Genomic DNA, 17593 nt, shown 5'->3' on the forward strand with positions numbered 1-17593 from the left:
AAGATGAGAGAATTTTCGGGAATGATGGGGCAATTATGCATTACTTCAGGGAAATGTCAACGCTGCTGCACACTAAATTTTGTGTTTTACTCATTGTTAGGAAAAGTTGTTCACGAATTCTTCATATCATAAATCGAACCTATGATGTGTAACGTACGAGTATAACCGTGGGTATCTTATTTAACTGTCATCTGAAAGAATGGGAAATTTTATTTTACAAGGTTTCCATTATCGCCAATATATTTATGATTGTTGGGTCATGCGCCGTAGTTCCTAGCGTGTCTACCTCACGTAAACAACCGACAAAATCGGGCTCATTTCTTCGAGCGTCGGGACACGAGTTGGTTTAAGATACCTTCCTCCAGTTGGGTTGGATAGCACAGGAGCAATGTAGAGTAATCTTTGGCATTAACGTGGGTTTAACCCAGCCTTGAACAGAACTGGGAAGTGTCTTTTTCGCTTACACTGCCTTATAAACAAACGCATAGTAGATACTGTGCAACAGTGATGGATTTCAGGCGACCTGCCTTATACAATCCACCACTGAGCAATGCTTACCTTCCTGTCTACTCGTATCAGTCGGGGAAGGTGGAGTGGGGAGTTAAGGGGAAATCTGCAGTGACTCGACTGAGTTATTAGTGCCCAGGTCTGGTTTAACCTGATGTAACGGCAGTTTTGGTTTGCTATGTTTCTGCTGTTAACTCGAAATTTAGAAACCTTAACCTAGGAAATGCTTGTCCCATTTAAACTGATACAACTTTTATGGAAAACCTTGTTATTACTTCATATTATACTCAAAAGGCGTCAAAAAAGAATGTTATTGATGTTTCTGGCACTGCCATTATTTGTTACGGAACTGACTTGTATCTTAAATTATTATGTTATCGGAAGATGATGAAGTTAATTATTGTTTAATCTAATGCAATTGGTCTGTATATTATATGACGTTTTAATCTTTAATAGTCCACACCTGTGGAGTAACGGCTAGCGCGTCTGGCCGCGAAACCAGGTGGCCCGGGTTCGATTCCCGGTCGGGGCAAGTTACCTGGTTGAGGTTTTTTCCGGGGTTTTCCCTCAACCCAATACGAGCAAATGCTAGGTAACTTTCGGTGCTGGACCCCGGACTCATTTCACCGGCATTATCACCTTCATCTCATCCAGACGCTAAATAACCTAAGCTGTTGATAAAGCGTCGTAAAATAACCTACTAAAAAAATCTTTAATAAGCTTAATCAAGTATATACCTATTTGCATTACATTTATATTTGGGTGATTTAATTTACTGGAGGTTATCTTTGGGAACTTTTATTCTCCCACCGGGGTTTTCCCCTTACTAATTCGTCCTTTAACGTTAAGTTGTAATCTACGACACGTTTGAGGTGAATATCGATGAAAAGATGTGCGGTTCAAATGGTGGAAACGCTATTAATATGATGACATTGATGACAAAACGAATTTTAAAGATTATCATCGTACAGTAGGCCTCACTCAGCAATTCCACTGGTACATGAATGCAGAGAGCGCACGAAAGCTGCTGAATGAAGACAGAAGATATCCATTAAGGGAAGTGCCTACTTCCTTAGGAATGCCAAAAGAGATGGCTCATAATAAAACAGCTAATAACTAACGCGTTCTGGTGTAATGTACGTGAAGGTCAGAAAAGAAAACGGACTGAAATCTATCATCATGAAACAGGAAGGTGAAAAGTGTTCTCAGACGCCACGAAGGCGCATCCCATTGTGGAAGGGGAGCATGGCAGGGCAGGCTTTCGTAACCTCTGTATTAGAATGAGGAGGTATGCTCAGCACCGCGCTCTGACCGTCTTTATATCCACAGAAAGAACCAACTTTCCAATGTAGAGCCCGGACGAGAAGTTATGGCATCGACGCGAGGGATGCATTTTAGTTCGTTTGCTTGGACTCGCCCTCACACTCAACTGGAGGGGTGTTGGGTTTGTTGGTTACTAGCATTCCGAGTGTTCAGATCGTTCTGCTACTACCGCTATTGCTAATACTGAAAACATTGTCCTTCTGAGCGCCCTCATTATGGCATTGTCTAAGGTGTGAAATCATAGAGTAGTTCATAGTCAAGGACATGAAATAGTATAAAATGTATAGAAATTTATGTCAGAAGAGGCTGTAAATGGAATACCAATTCCATTGAAAAGCGTGTGTGCAAGAGTACTGGCTGCCACTGGTATTTCAAAGCGAACCTTGGCAAGAATCAGGAAAGAAGGGAAAAATATTGAGGCAGGAACAGCAGATTCTTTCTCCAGTCCGGAAAAATCACAGCCGAAGAAGAATATTGTTGCAGCTGTAGACAGTTTTGATGAGGAAGTCATAAGAAGACTCATCTATAATTTCTACGCTACACATAAGCAGAGGCCGACTCTGTAATCGCTTCTTCCAAGAATGGATATCAGTGTATGATTATGTGAAGAAAGTAGAGAACAATTACATTGAAAGCGAGCACGTGATGGACAGTATTTTGGAGAACATTTCCATAAACTTAGGGATATCTGATTCCAGCACAGATCAGTCGCCTGATTCGGACGGGGAATAAGAATATAAAGATGGAATAGCGGGCGTAATTTCATTAGGTACCTTCGAACTCTTGACTAGGGAAGTGGTGATACTAAGGTAAGACGAATGTTTTTAGAAAGAGATGAAACGGATATGCCTGCCGCTCTGAGCTTGAGAACCGTAACCCAAACAACCCCCACTCCTCTACCCTGCTGGCCGGCAATTTAAAACTTCGCGCAGGTTGGTGCCATAACATCTCGTCTCAGGTCCTAACATGAGGTTGAGGGGACCAAGGGGGCAGTCTGGTAGTTTAGCAGTGAGAAAAATCTCGTCTCAGGTCCTAACATGAAGTTGAGGGAACCAAGGGGGCAGTCTGGTAGTTTAGCAGTGAGAAAAATCCCCCCGCCACTACCACCCGGGATTGAACTCAGAGCATTCCAGTCCGTAGCCAATTGCTCTATCAACTGAGTTCCTGATGCTACGAAACAGAAGCATCATCACACGTGATTAACGAAACGATGCGGTAGCCCTCAGTATGGAAACATGCTGGACTCTTCTCCATCCAAAAATATTTCCACCAATCCTTCCGCTAAAGCCTTGCCGATTGTCTTGTTTGAAGACAGAGTTATTCTGCGGTAATGAGTGTCTCACGACCGAAATGTCAATAGGAAATATTGCGCCATTCTCCTTAGAAGAGTACAATCAGAAAGAAAAGACGAATCATATTTTCCTAGAAAAATGGTTCCTGCTTCAAGATGAGACAAGGCTAAAGGCTGGGGTGACCATGACAACGTTCAGGGAAATCACCGCAATGCCTTCACAACATCCATCAGATCTCGCATCTTTTCGAGCATTTCCGATTGTGAAAAAATAGACAGTTACATATCTTTACTATGCTGCATATCTTTACGTAGAACTAGGTATGGGTGCGATCACCTATCGACAGGTGCGCAGCAAGGGCATGGGAAATAGAGAGAACACAAGGGGAAGAAAATGAGAAAAGGAAAAGACAAAGAGAACAAAGATAAAATGAAGATAAGAGAAATATATTAAAAACAAGAACAATACATTGAGAATAAGGGTGAATACAAGAAAAACAAGGAGAATACAAGAACACAAGAGAAAGACAATGAGAACATGAAAAATACAAGAGAAAAAGAGAAAGACAGGGAAACCAAAGAGATGATAATGACAATAAGGGGAATATATTGAAAACAAGGGGAATACATTGAGAAGAAAGGGAATATATTGAGGACAAGGGAAATACATTAAAATCAAGGGGAAATAATTAAGAAACAATGGGAATACATTGAAAACAAGGGGAATACATTGAGAAGTAAGGGAATATATTGAGGACAAGGGAAATACATTAAAATCAAGGGAAAATAATTAAGAAACAATGGGAATACATTGAAAACAAGGGGAATACATTGTGAAGAAAGGGAATATATTGAGGACAAGGGAAATACATTAAAATCAAGGGGAAATAATTAAGAAACAATGGGAATACATTGAAAACAAGGGGAATACATTGAGAAGAAAGGGAATATATTGAGGACAAGGAAATACATTAAAATCAAGGGGAAATACATTAAGAAACAATGGGAATACATTGAAAACAAGGAGAATACATTGAGAAAAAGAGGAGTACAGCGAGAGCAAGGGGAATAAAAGGAGAAGGAAGGGAAAACAAGGAAAAACACCAGGAACAAGGACAACAATGGGAACACAAGGAGGATATATTGAGAGTAAGGGGAATACGAGATGAATACAATGAGAACAAGGAGACTGTAAGAAAAACAAGGGAAATACGACGAGAACAAGGGAAATACGAAGAGAACAAGGGGAATACAATGAAAATAAGGGGAATACAAGGAGAATGCAAGGATAACAAGGGGAATACAAGGATAACAAGGGGAATACAAGGAGAATAAGGGGAATACAAGGAGAATAAGGGGAATACAAGGAGAACAAGGGGAATATAAGAACAAGAGGTTTTCATTTTTATGTAATCCCCTGGTAGAGAAGCAGAAAAGGTCTGACGGCCTTATCTCTACCAGATTAAATAAATAAATACTACTAATACATATAGACGTAGCCCTACGTAAAAAGTGTTTGGAGGGAAGAAAGATTCGAAGTGATGGATATGGGAGAAAACTTACTGCTCTACTATCTTAATGAAGCTGGTGAAAAGAATGTACACAACAAGAGTTTTAAAAGTAAACAAAGTTGCAAAAAATGTATCGCTCTTCAGAAATATAATCAGAAAAAAAAATGTTATGTAATTATCACGCCGAATCTAATTTCTGATTCTGAAGGAAAAAATGAGTACGAACCTTTCATACATCTCTAGATAATGAAGACATTGGTTTGAAAACCAATATTAATGTCAAAAACACTCTTTCAAATATCATTAATTGATTGTAAATAAGTTATTTCTTAAAACGTCGATCTTGTCCTGATTTCCCGTATTTGTACATGGAGATAATAAAAAATTCAAACTTGTGTACAGACTCTTTCGATCCACAAAAACAAAACTTACATTGTGTATACGGAAATAAAAAATGATGTCAAGGCCGTTAAGTTTTAAATTCACTTACTGCACGTGGAAAATAACATCGCTTTAAACTACAGACACTGGCAAAAACCTTAACACATGGAAGTTCTGGATAGCCAGCTAGACCATGTCCCAATGTATGCGCAGAGATTTGTTGACGAAGTCTCTTGGGTCCATAACTGTAACAGAACTCTGTGATGGCACAACTCTCTGTCGTTACGACACATGGTAAAATATCTGGCACTGAAAAGCTCGACTTGCTGCGTAGATAACTATGGCGGTTTGTATACCAAAGAGTACCTCGTATTTCTTTATTTAACGTCCCGTTTAAAACTACGGAGGATGTTCAAAGACAATGACAAATTAATAAGATAATGAACCAATCACACGATGAGAGTGACAAGTAAAACCGGAAGTCTTTCAGGTGAATTTGTCCCACTTCAGTCTTGCGAAATACATCTGTGAACCTTTACTGTGAAGACGCCAAGTGACTGACTGAACTGTACGTTCTCCGCTGATAAAATCTACTGGAGAATTTTTATTAAGTTTCAATGTACCAGATTCTAGTCATAACACGTAAACGAATATGTTTGCTATAGAGGCTGTATGTATAGTCGATCCGTTGGTCCGCAGTGGTACAGCATTATTCTGACCTCACGACCAGGTAGCACAGATGCTTTATTGTTGACTCGTGAAGCTCTAAAAATGATCATGTATAGAGCCAAAACGTCCAGTCCTTTAACGATGACCATAAAGAGTTCATTATTAAAAAGGATGACGACGACAATTAAGATTGACGACGATTATGATGGCTGGGAGTGACAACGACTATGGTGATTGTTAGTGACAAAAATTATGATTAAGGGTGACGGCGGCGGTGATTAGAAGTGACAACAGTGCCGATTAGGAGTAACGGAGACGGCGTCTAAGTGGCGGCGACGACGGCGCCTAAGAGTGTCGACGGTGACGATTAGAAGTAAGGGAGACAACGCCTAAGTATGACGGCAATTAGGAGTGGCGGAGGCAGCACTAGGAGTGACGGCGGCAGTAACTGGGAGTGACTACAGCAGTGATCAGGAGTGACGACAGTGGCGATTAGGAGTAGGAAAGGCGACGCCTGAGTAAGACGGCGATTAGGAGTGGCGGAGGCAGCACCTAGGAGTGACGGCGGCAGTAACTGGGAGTGACTACAGCAGTGATTAGGAGTGACGACAGTGGCGATTAGGAGTAGGAAAGGCGACGCCTGAGTATGACGGCAATTAGGAGTGACGGAGGCAGCACCTAGGAGTGACGGCGGCAGTAACTGGGAGTGACTACAGCAGTGAGGAGTGACGACAGTGGCGATTAGGAGTAGGAAAGGCGACGCCTGAGTATGACGGCGATTAGGAGTGGCGGAGGCACCACTAGGAGTGACGGCGGCAGTAACTAGGAGTGACTACGGCAATGATTAGGAGTGACGACAGTGGCGATTAGGAGTAGGGAAGGCGACGCCTGAGTATGACGGCGATTAGGAGTGGCGGAGGTAGGACTAGGAGTGACGGCGGCAGTAACTAGGAGTGACTACGGCGGTGATTAGGAGTGACGACAGTGGCGATTAGGAGTAACGGAGGCGGCGTCTAAATGGTGGCGGCGATTACGAGTGACGACAGCGGTGAATAGGAGTGACTACGGCGGTGATTAGGAGTGACGATAGTGGCGATTAGGAGTAACGGAGGCGGCAACGATCAAGAGTGAATACGGCGGTGATTAGGAGTGACGACAGTGGGGATTAAGAGTTACGATGCGGTGATTAAGAGTGACGACAGTGGCGATTGGGAGTAACGGCTGTGGCGGCGATTAATAGTGACGGCGATGATTAGGAGTGACAGTGGCGATTAGGAGTAACGGAGGCGGCGTCTAAGTGGCGGCGGCATCGATTAAGAGTGACGACGGCGGTGATTAAGAGTGACTACGGCGATGATTAGGAGTGACGAGGACTGATTGGGAGTGACAACGGCAGTGGTTACTAGCGATGACAGCGATGATTAGGAGTGACAATGGCGGCAATGATAAGGATAGGCGATGACGATATTAGGAGTGACGATGACGATGCTGAGTGACCATAAGGTGTGACGATTACGATGATAAGTTCCGATAACAACAATGATGGTGATTAAGGGTAACGACGATTATGAGAGACGGGAATGATGATTACGAGTGACAACCACGACCATGATCTTCGAGTGATGGCAACTATGATTAGGAGTGGCGATCATTAGAAATAGCGATGACGATGATTAGGAGTGGCGATGACGATGATTGGAAGTGGCGATGACGCCGATGATTAAGAGCGATCATTAAAAGTAACAACGATTATTAGGAATGATAACAGCGTACATAGTTATAAGAGTAATAATGTAGAGATAATAATAAACCAATAACAGTGCCAGATAATCATAATAAAAATAATAAATATAACTTACCAATTAATGAATCTTCCATCAAACCACCTGAGGTATGCTTTTAAGCTGTCGAAATATAATGGACTCGTAGATGTTAAAATACACTAGAGTAAGTAACTGTAGTTTCGTACGAACTATGTTATGTACAGTACAATAACGTAATCAGAGTGGCATATCAGCAATTATTACGCCTTCACTTCCGTGAACAAGTATTTTTCGCGATACGCTTTCAACATTCCTACCTGAATATTTCGGATAGCAATTCTGCACTGTTATCTTTAGTCATTGTTTTCAGAAATTTCGAGACGTGTCAGGCGGTGACATTGACATATTTCCAAGTAAGCAGCAGTAATGCGATTCTTAAGAAGTTGCAAAGCCCTTGCCGCGCTAACCTCAACTCCCCACACAAGGCGATTGATTACACGAGTGAGCCGAGTCTGATGCAAATGTAATAATATGCTGTAATTAACATTATCCATTCCCAGTGCGCTCGGTGAGACGGAACACTTTTTAATAAACAAGAAATAGAACGTTGACACTTGTGTCCTTTCGCGAAGGTCACTGTTAAACACTTCCGGTTTTGTAGGCATATTCCACTGTGGCACGTAGGTCCGAGGAAGGGAACGGAAGGAGGGGGGAAGCCATATCAGCTGAAGGAAAATAATTTTATTTACTTCTTGGCGAGTAGGAAGAAAGGGAGTTGAAAAGGTAGAGATATAGGGTGGGAATCCATGGTAATGCGTGGACTCCAGTTCGATTTCAGACGGAACTATGGAAGCATATTAAGAAAACTTAGTACCGGTAAATAAATAAATAAATTTTGCTTCCCTTATGAAAAGGTTGCCAGATTTGACAAAGCGTATTACATATAATTTGGAAACACACGTAAAAGGTAAAATGATATACATTTGAAACGGTTAGTCGGGGATCTATTCTAGGAGTAATTCTTTCATCATTATAATGATGATGATGATGATGATTAGGGCTAGGATTTTGATGATCCATTAATAATGAAAAAATGTCCTAAAAACAATGCATTTATGACCTAAAAATCTTTCAAAATGCCCTTAAAAATTCCCTAAAAATTGATCTTATATTAATTACATAAGTTAGGTCAGATGCAACAGTGTTCATGAGTAAGATAGTTATATATAATAAAAGTAATATAATACAGTTATATGAACACTTTTTATTTTTTTTATTTATTTTTTATATTGAACTGTATTTTTTTAATTCTAGCTGCAATTGTATAGCGTAATATGTTTTTTTTGAGGATCACAAATATTTTGCAAGGCTATTTCAGAATCAAGAACAAGTTGTTGGATTGAGTTAGTATGATTTTCATCTAAATTGTATTTATGTCCATTCTTTAACAAGTCTGTTTCTTTGTTATCAAAAGTGACATGTGACAAATTAACTATTCGGTCTTGAAAAGAATGCTGAGCCAAGGGTTTGAAGTTGGATTCTTGTTTCTTCGGTTTTTGTGAAGCTCGTAGATTTTGAAGTTTCTTGCGTAGCTTAAGAAATTGAAATCTGACTTTGTTACTAATACGTAGGAAAATTTCTTTTTGAATGAGTTCCCATTTTATGGGATGTATAGCATTGAGTATGTTAAGGTGACACTTATATAATTTGAGGTTGATTTCATCTTTCTGTATAAAAGATGATTTGATTTCATTTACTAGCCAAGTTCTTGTGCAAAATTTGTCTATGTGTTCAGCACTTCGGGAATGTATATTTGGTTTAATGTTGATGTATTTGGGTTTTTAAATCTTCCTTTAGGCATGTTTTGTTAAACCAAATTTTTTTGTTTAGCAGTTCAATTTGGAGACGCATGTCGTGGTACTGATTGACCAAGTTTTCTTCACTAGTAACCATGATTAATTATATAAGTTAGGTCAGATGCAACAGTGTTCATGATTAAGATAGTTATATATAATAAAAGTAATATAATACAGTTATAAGAACATATTGATCTTATATAATTGGCTTAGTAGGAAAAGAGGTTTTGTGCTATTTAATATTTAGACTAGTAATTAAATTAAATTCTAGTACCAACATTTTAAGTTTATTAAATTTTACATAATTTTTTCTAAGTGGTATACTTAAATTAATTATATTACCTGATGTAGTTTCATGTAGTCCACCACAAGGCCACTCTTATCCGGAACTTACAGGTATAGAGGAGTCTATATTGAAGGGGTGGTTGGACTGATCCATTACATGGGGTGTACTAAATTAAAATGGCAATATTTGTGCAGGAAAACGATTAAAATATTATACAAAATAATGGGTATTAATGGACAAAATATGTAGAGGAAATATCAAAGAATACAAACATTATTTTACATTAATAATGGGGATTCATTGCCAAAATTGAATGCCTCAAAAATGACCGAATAAAACAAAAGATGCTCTTATGAGCCGAAACAGGCAAAAAAATGCAAAAAAAAAAATGCCCTAACAAATATGTCTTAAAACACTCAGTTTATCACATATCATATAAATACTAACGCAGGTGTTTTTCTCGCTTAATAGAAAAAAGATGCAATTTCATCAAAATCCTAGCCCTAATGATAATGAATAACTTCGGATTAGGTTCATTAGATCCTGCTCCGTCATCACTATTGAAGTCAAGGTACTCTTGGTCATTGTATATACATACATAACACATAAGTGTTCTGCCCCAGGGCAGGTCTTTCACTGCAAACACAGCATTCTCCAACCTTTTCTACCTTCTGCCTTCCTTTTAGTCTCCGCATAGTTTCTCTTTACATCGATCCTTCAGTTTGTTGAGAACAATAAACCAAGAGACTTCGTTAGTTTTATGTTACCACTGCTAGCATTGAAGATTGGGCATAAAAAATTCTTTAAGTGCCAATATCATTGAAAATTAGTTAAAGAGTACGTCTCTGGTTGAATCCGCTGAGCCTCATTGTAATTTTATTTACACTCTAGTTTCTACCATAGATGTGCAAAACGTATATTACATTCTAGCTGCACACGAAAGCTTCGTTTTCTACGGTTTGTCCCTTTGGCACTTACCACCTTTTTTCTGTCCAGTCTTCAATTGTGGCAGAAAAAAAAACACTGTACAAGCACGTAGTAGCAGTTTCGTGAATGTTCCACAAAAAGAGACCGTATGTATCTTTATATCTTGAATGGGATATTTTTCAAACTTAACCAGAACTTCCATGTAACAACTAAAGTTCTATTTCAGTTTTTGCAATGTGAAAATAATTTATCTTCCTGAGTTCTGGAGGTATAGTATACTATACCATAGTTCATATCTGATTATGATATAAGATGTATGTGCAGAGACCCAAAGTATAGTATAATATACTTGCATTTGTGCCCTAATTGTAACCTGCAGAATTTTTTCAGCATTTTTCCTTATCTCAGTGACTTTTTTTTTCAAGTGTAGAATTGTAATGAACTTCAAAAATAAGACAACAAATGTCTCAGGACTCAGGAGGCTGAACTTTAAAATGTGAAATAATTTTCACATACCAAAGGCAAAAAAAACTTAAAACAGTTCGCCACTTGAATTAATAATAACTAGGTTAACATGCGTTTGAGATACCTTTAGTAATAGTAATACTTACAATGCACTCCCTTGCGATGTTCCACAGGGTGGTCTGAATATCCGAACACACACACACACACAAATTAGCAAAGTAGGAGTAACACAAAAACTTGAGAATATGGTAAATAAAACAATGGGATGATAATGATTACAGAAGAAATCAAGATATGTCTAGAGTTCACTTGTTTAGTTAGTTAAAGAGAATTGTTCGCGGTTTTCTTTTTCTATGCTTGAAGGAAACAATTGTTCTTATTTTTATTATTTTTGTAGGAACAGTACTGATAGCATTCCCTATTGCAGCTTTACTTATTTCACTTGCAGGATAACAACCACTTGTTCTTTTTTTTTTTTAATATTTTGCTATTGAAGTTCACTTGTTCGGTAGATACGGCGGGGTGTGTTCAGTGACAGTTCAGGGATTCATGTCTCGATCGCGACACATCGTGGCGTCACAGCATGTCTATGGCTGTTTCAGGAAATGGGTAGACACCAGACGTAATGTTAGCATGGAGTGGAAGACGCCACCACTTCTAGATGGTTACGTCACTTTCCCCTCGCTCCTAGTCCGATTAGACAGCGATCTGAAATCCATACAAACAATGCAGGTAAGAATACAACAAAATTAATTCCTTAAGATATTCTTTCACAAGTATACAGAGTCTTCATTAAGTATGGAATATTACTCATAACGTCTTAAATGTTAATTTTACAAAAAGAGTTTTATACAAAAGCCGTTGAAGATAAACGACACAATGTGATTAAATTACATAAGTTAGGTCAGACACAACAGTGTTCATGAGTGGGATAGTTATATACAATAGAAGTAATTTAATACAGTTATATGAACACTTTTTAATGATTGAATAAAATTAATAAAATCGGTTAAAAACCAGACATGTTTCGGAGGAATGCTCCTCCATCTTTAGTGGTAGTACCACGACGCTGGTACAGATGTTCGACTGCGTAACGTAGCTTAAGTCTTCCTTACGCGATCGAACATCTGTACCAGCGTCGTGGTACTACCACTGAAGATGGAGGAACATTCCTCCGAAACATGTCTAGTTTTAACCGATTTTATTAATTTTATTCAATCATTAAAAAGTATTAAATTACTTCTCACAATCTGAAATCAGTTTCGGGAAAAGTTATTCACACATACTGGGTGTGACAGTAAATTTTATTTTTTTTTTTAAATGACATCCTATTTTAAGATTTACATAATTACTCCGAATTTTACGTATCATTGCGTAGAAATTTTACCCATTCTCAATTTCATGTCTTTGAACTATTTATTAAACTTGTTTCATGAACTTAAAACTTAGGACAAATAAGTACGTAAAATCAAGTTGAGTAGCCATAAAACTAAACAAAACACTATCACTAACCAAACTTTACAACAGAGGCTCAAAATGAGAACCATTCACAGCCAAACAATTTTCTATTATAAAAACAGCCCATTGCCTTTCTCACAGTTACATGACTGATCTGTTTCATCTCATATCTATAATCATGTACAATCATGTGGAGTAGACCATGAAATTAAACAGTACACTAACATTAATCAACAATGAACAGCTTTCATTGGTTTTATGGCCTATGAAAGCAATGACCGTCGAAAAGAGTATATTCTTTGATATGTATATAGTTACTCCATGTTTAGGGATAAATGTTTAGCCGAGTCTATATTGTGTATTTTGTAAACAAATTGTCACAAATAACTGAATTTTGAAAAAAAAAATTGAGTATCAGATGATGACAAAGAAAGAATTTTCTGTTAAAAATTGTATGCGGATATGGCGTATTCGGTTTTTAGTATGTTGTCATAAAAATGGGTTGTCGAATTTAAGAAGTGCATGCAGGAGGGACAGGTGGTATAAACAATTCCATATTAAGTGAGGAGATTGAGGTTAAAATGATAAAAATTATATATAAATTCGTGTTTTTTTTTAAATAGACAATAGGCCTATACCTCGAAATATGTACAATTTTTAATATACACCAAAATACGTAATAACATATGCAAGAAAATATGTGACGTAATATGTAACTTAAAACTTCGGAATAATGACCTTTCTAGTGTGATTTGCTGACACTTTTGCTTTTCTCTTAGCTACATACAGGGTGGAAGTGATATAACTGTACAGATTGAAAGCGGAAATAGATTGCATTAAAATAAATAAAACCTAGTAAGCGTTTTGTAATGAAGTATAGATACGGAAATAAAATTTGTAGCTCCTATTACAGTATAAAAGTTTCGCTTACAACACACTGCGCATGCGCAGTAAACATGCTACTTGTGGACAGTCGTGTGAAATTGTTGCCTACATTCAGGTGAACTCCCATCAAGACTAGCTCTAAAATTTAATTCCGTATCTGTACATGGTTCATTAGAAAATTAGTCTGTGTAGTTTGGAATCAGCACTCGCCAGCTCACGTACGAAAGCACACACGCACTCGGTCCGAACAGCAGATTTCCGACCTTCAGTCACCACAGTAGGATTGCCAGACTTAATAGTGGCAGGGAATAACGATACGTGTTAACCCTTTTATTTACTTTGCAAAAAAAAAAACCGTCCATTTTATTGAAACACTGCGAAGGGATAAATAATTTCTTATCAGTTTCTTTAATTATAAAAGTAAAAATTAGAATCATACGGATAGTACTTATCGAGTAAAACAGTGTTAACATTTAGGGGGAAATCTTTTTTTGTGAGAAAACTGTTCATTTGAGACTAATATGGTATCAGAATTTCTTGTTATACTTTATCCAAGAAATACGAGTATTACTTACACCCTATACACAGGAATAGTAAATGTAATTTCATAAAATCTGAGCTCTATTCATGTCGATATCTGTCATGGGCGGGTTATTTGTTGCGTATGCCAAACGTGGTTAAACCACCTTAAAAGTACAACTTGGATAGTGTACTTCATTTCGTGGGTTAGAACAATGAAGAAATGATGGAAAGGGGACTGCTTGCAGAAAATGTATCCCTACACCGTCTTTCTCCACTACAAATTCCATTTCGACTTGCCCTGATTCGAACTCACATACCTGCAGTGAAAATTCGATCTTCTAGCCCTATTAATATCGGTGTGTCTTCATTAATTTTACCCGACTTTGTTTTAGTTTATTAATTTTATAGAGGAAGAGTGCGATTTCCAGTTTCTTGAGAATTGCGTCATTTCTTTTATGATTCAACAGACTGCGAAAACAGACTTTTGTACTACAATAAATAAATAAGCACAGCTGGAAATCGTTTTTATTACGTTTTGTTCTCTTCTCAGGAAACATCCTTTTGTTCTTTCTGATGATTTAAAACCTTACACGTGGCATGGCTCAAATAGTATGACGCTAGTAGTAGGGTCTATGTTTGAGATAAGATAACATAGGACACTACATAGGAAACAAAATACAGGGTGATTGACGAGGATTTACCGTCATTTCCGAAGACATTATTAGTAAAAAATGTCATATAAACATTTGTCCTAATCTCAATATTTTCAGAATTACACTAATTTGAAGTTGTTTGTAAAGTACCATTATTCTTTAGTTTTAAGGGTAAAAGAATATTACAGGTAAAGAATGAACTATTCAGAAGTATAATTTCTTTATTTAGCTAGTATTCTGAAGCTAAAAATGTCTTGTGAATTCCATAGTTAATGCTAACTAATGTAAGTTCACTCTTAGCTGAGAGACTACAACATGTTCATAATGCGTGCATACGATTCATCTGCAATACTCGTAAATTTGATCATATAACACCTTCCCTCCAGTTACTTTCATGGGTGCGTCTGAAGGAACGAAGAACAATACATTCACTGTCTCTTCTGTTTAGAATCATGCATACTTCTACTCCAAATTATCTGTTATCGCGCTTTCAATTTCTTACAACTCTTCAAGCACTTCTTTCTATCCCTCATCATAGAACGTCTTTATATTCATCCTCCTATACTGTAGAAATACCTCGCCTCTGGAATTCGTTACCTAATGACGTCAGGGACTGCCGGACTTTATCACAATTCAAAATTAAATTGGAAGATTTTTGTCTTAGTTAATGTTTTTAGGTATTGCTAGAAGTATTGATTTGTGTTTTTTTTTCTTTTTAATCTAGATTAAAATTGCAAGTTTCTTGTTTATGTTAGTTAATTAGTTAGGATACAATTAATTATGATACTTAATCACTCATTTAAAGTTTGTGTGACTGCAACCTGTGTATATTTTTGTGTGGCTTTACTTTGTTTATAGTGTTATTTTCTCTCTCTCTCTCTCTCTCTCTATTTCTTGTGTAGCTTTACTTCGCATATAGTGTTTTTTTTCCTCTGTTTATTTCTATTATTGTATTTGTATTCCTGGTGTCGTGGAAGAGAAGGCCTGATGGCCTTAAATATACCAGAATAAATAAATAAATAAATAAATAAATAAATAAATAAATAAATAAATAAATAAATAAATAAATAAATAAATAGTTGCTTTGTACAGAATTTTTTTTCCGATTTTTAACTACAAAATTACATTTCCTTACGCATTTATAACAACAATTGCTACAAATCACGCCACTCTTGTAAATTATTTAAGACTGTACATTAGGATGCATAATTAAACTATAAAGAATCAAGTTCTTTTAAAGTCGTATGATTTGTAACAATTTTTGTGATAAGTGCATAAGAATTATGTAATTTTTAGTTATAAATTGAAAAACAAAATCTGTACAAAGCAATTAAAAACACATTTTCAGCTTCAAAACACCAGCGAATTAAAGAAATGATACTTCTGAATAGTTCATTCTCTATTTGTAATATTCTTTTACCCTTAAAACTAAAGAAAAAAGTATTTTACAAACAACTTCAAATTAGTATAACTCTGAAAATAATGAGATTAGGACACATGTTTATACGACATTATTTGTTCAGAATGTTTTCGGAAATAAACCCCGTAAGTGACGGTAAATATTCATGAAGAATCACCCTGTATATTCTAAACGGAACTGGAACCTAAGGTCATGAATTCAGAAGTACTTTAAAGGATGCGCTTTACATCTCTAGCATCTTTGCTCTTATAAAAGAGATAAAGTTTTAATGAAGATATAAATTCTGTGCAGCAAAATGTAAAAGGAAGGAAAGGGAATTGTGAGACAAAGAGGGAAAAATATATCCATTGCTCTGCGTCTTCAACGAGACCTTGTTCTCCATCCTTGGCCTAGTTTCTTGCCCCCTAGTCTTTCTAAGAGCGAGCTGCTGTTCCATGGCGATGGTTTTAATTTACGTATAAAATATTCCACCTATTTATTCAAACGAAGTTCTTGGCACAGGCGCAGCTCAGTCACTAAAACGACCACAGTTCGACTCTCGAAATGTTTGATTACTGGTGGAGAATATTAATATTACATATTTTGAAAATACGTTTTCAGAGTAAAAAAGTTACTCACATTTCAAATTACAAGCGTATAACAAAATTTCTACTGATAAAATCGTTCCTTCAGCAACTCTTGTAGAGTCTTCTTCATAGCACCTGCGTGGGATACAATTTAAATTCTCTTTGTGTGATGTCATACTAACTAAACTTCGTAAAAGGGCCTGAATTTCAATGTTAGGTAACTGAACTTTGCATAATGACCTTATTCATAAGATCTGCCTGGAATCTAACTCCAGTTCCCTTGGTGAGATGTCAACCAAATGAGCATTGTTGACCTGCCTAGTATCCATCTTCAGTCGTCTTTCTGATATGTCAACTAAAATTTGTTAAAGGGTCTTTTGTATAAGACCTGCCTGGAACTCATCTCCAATTCCCTTATTTCGATATCAATTAAATGAACTCTGTCAAAGGTCCTTTTAATTTCCTCCCGAGTGTCATTTATATTTGTTAGGGGAGAGTCGGGTAGTATCGGACAGTGCGTTTCTTTCATCTACCACCATATGGTAGTACCTGAATGACATGGTCACGTTTCTCTATGCGACATCACAGAAACGTAACCATGTCAATCAGGTACTATCATCGTATGGTAGATGAAAGAAACTGACTGTCCGATATTACTCGATGTCCGATACTACCCGACTCTACCCTACTGTTGCTCCAAGATATTTGAATTTTTCCACTCTTCAAAGGATAAATTTCCAATTGTTATATTTCCATTTCGTACTATGTTCTGGTCACGAGACATGATCATATACTTTGTATTTCCGGGATTTAACTTCCAAACTTATCTCTTTGCTTGCTTCTAGTAAAATTCCCGTGTTTTCCCTAATCGTTTGTGGATTTTCTCCTAACATATTCACATCATCCGCATAGACAAGAAGCTGATGTAACCCGTTCAATTCCAAACCCTCTATGTTATCCTGGACTTTCCTAATGGCATATTCTAGACTAGAGCGAAGCTAAAAAGTAAAGGTGATAGTGCATCTCCTTCCTTTAGTCCACAATGAATTGAAAAAGCATAAGATAGAAACTGGCCTATACGGACTCTACTGTAGGTTTCACTGAGATACA

The 17593-nt window shown here is 37.2% G+C and overlaps 1 protein-coding gene across 3 annotated transcripts in view; it reads right to left on the reverse strand.

The window, feature by feature from the left end:
- LOC138692289 (protein FAM13A) overlaps positions 1 to 17593 on the reverse strand; it is a 461772-nt gene that overhangs the window by 182967 nt on the left and 261212 nt on the right. For all 3 annotated transcript variants that reach the window (XM_069815475.1, XM_069815471.1, XM_069815472.1), the window contains one exon: positions 11126 to 11687. The gene's annotated coding sequence lies outside the window, so the exon portion shown is untranslated. The remainder of the gene's footprint in view (positions 1 to 11125; positions 11688 to 17593) is intronic.

Source organism: Periplaneta americana, chromosome 16, assembly GCF_040183065.1.
Source record: "Periplaneta americana isolate PAMFEO1 chromosome 16, P.americana_PAMFEO1_priV1, whole genome shotgun sequence".
NCBI lineage: Eukaryota > Metazoa > Arthropoda > Insecta > Blattodea > Blattidae > Periplaneta > Periplaneta americana.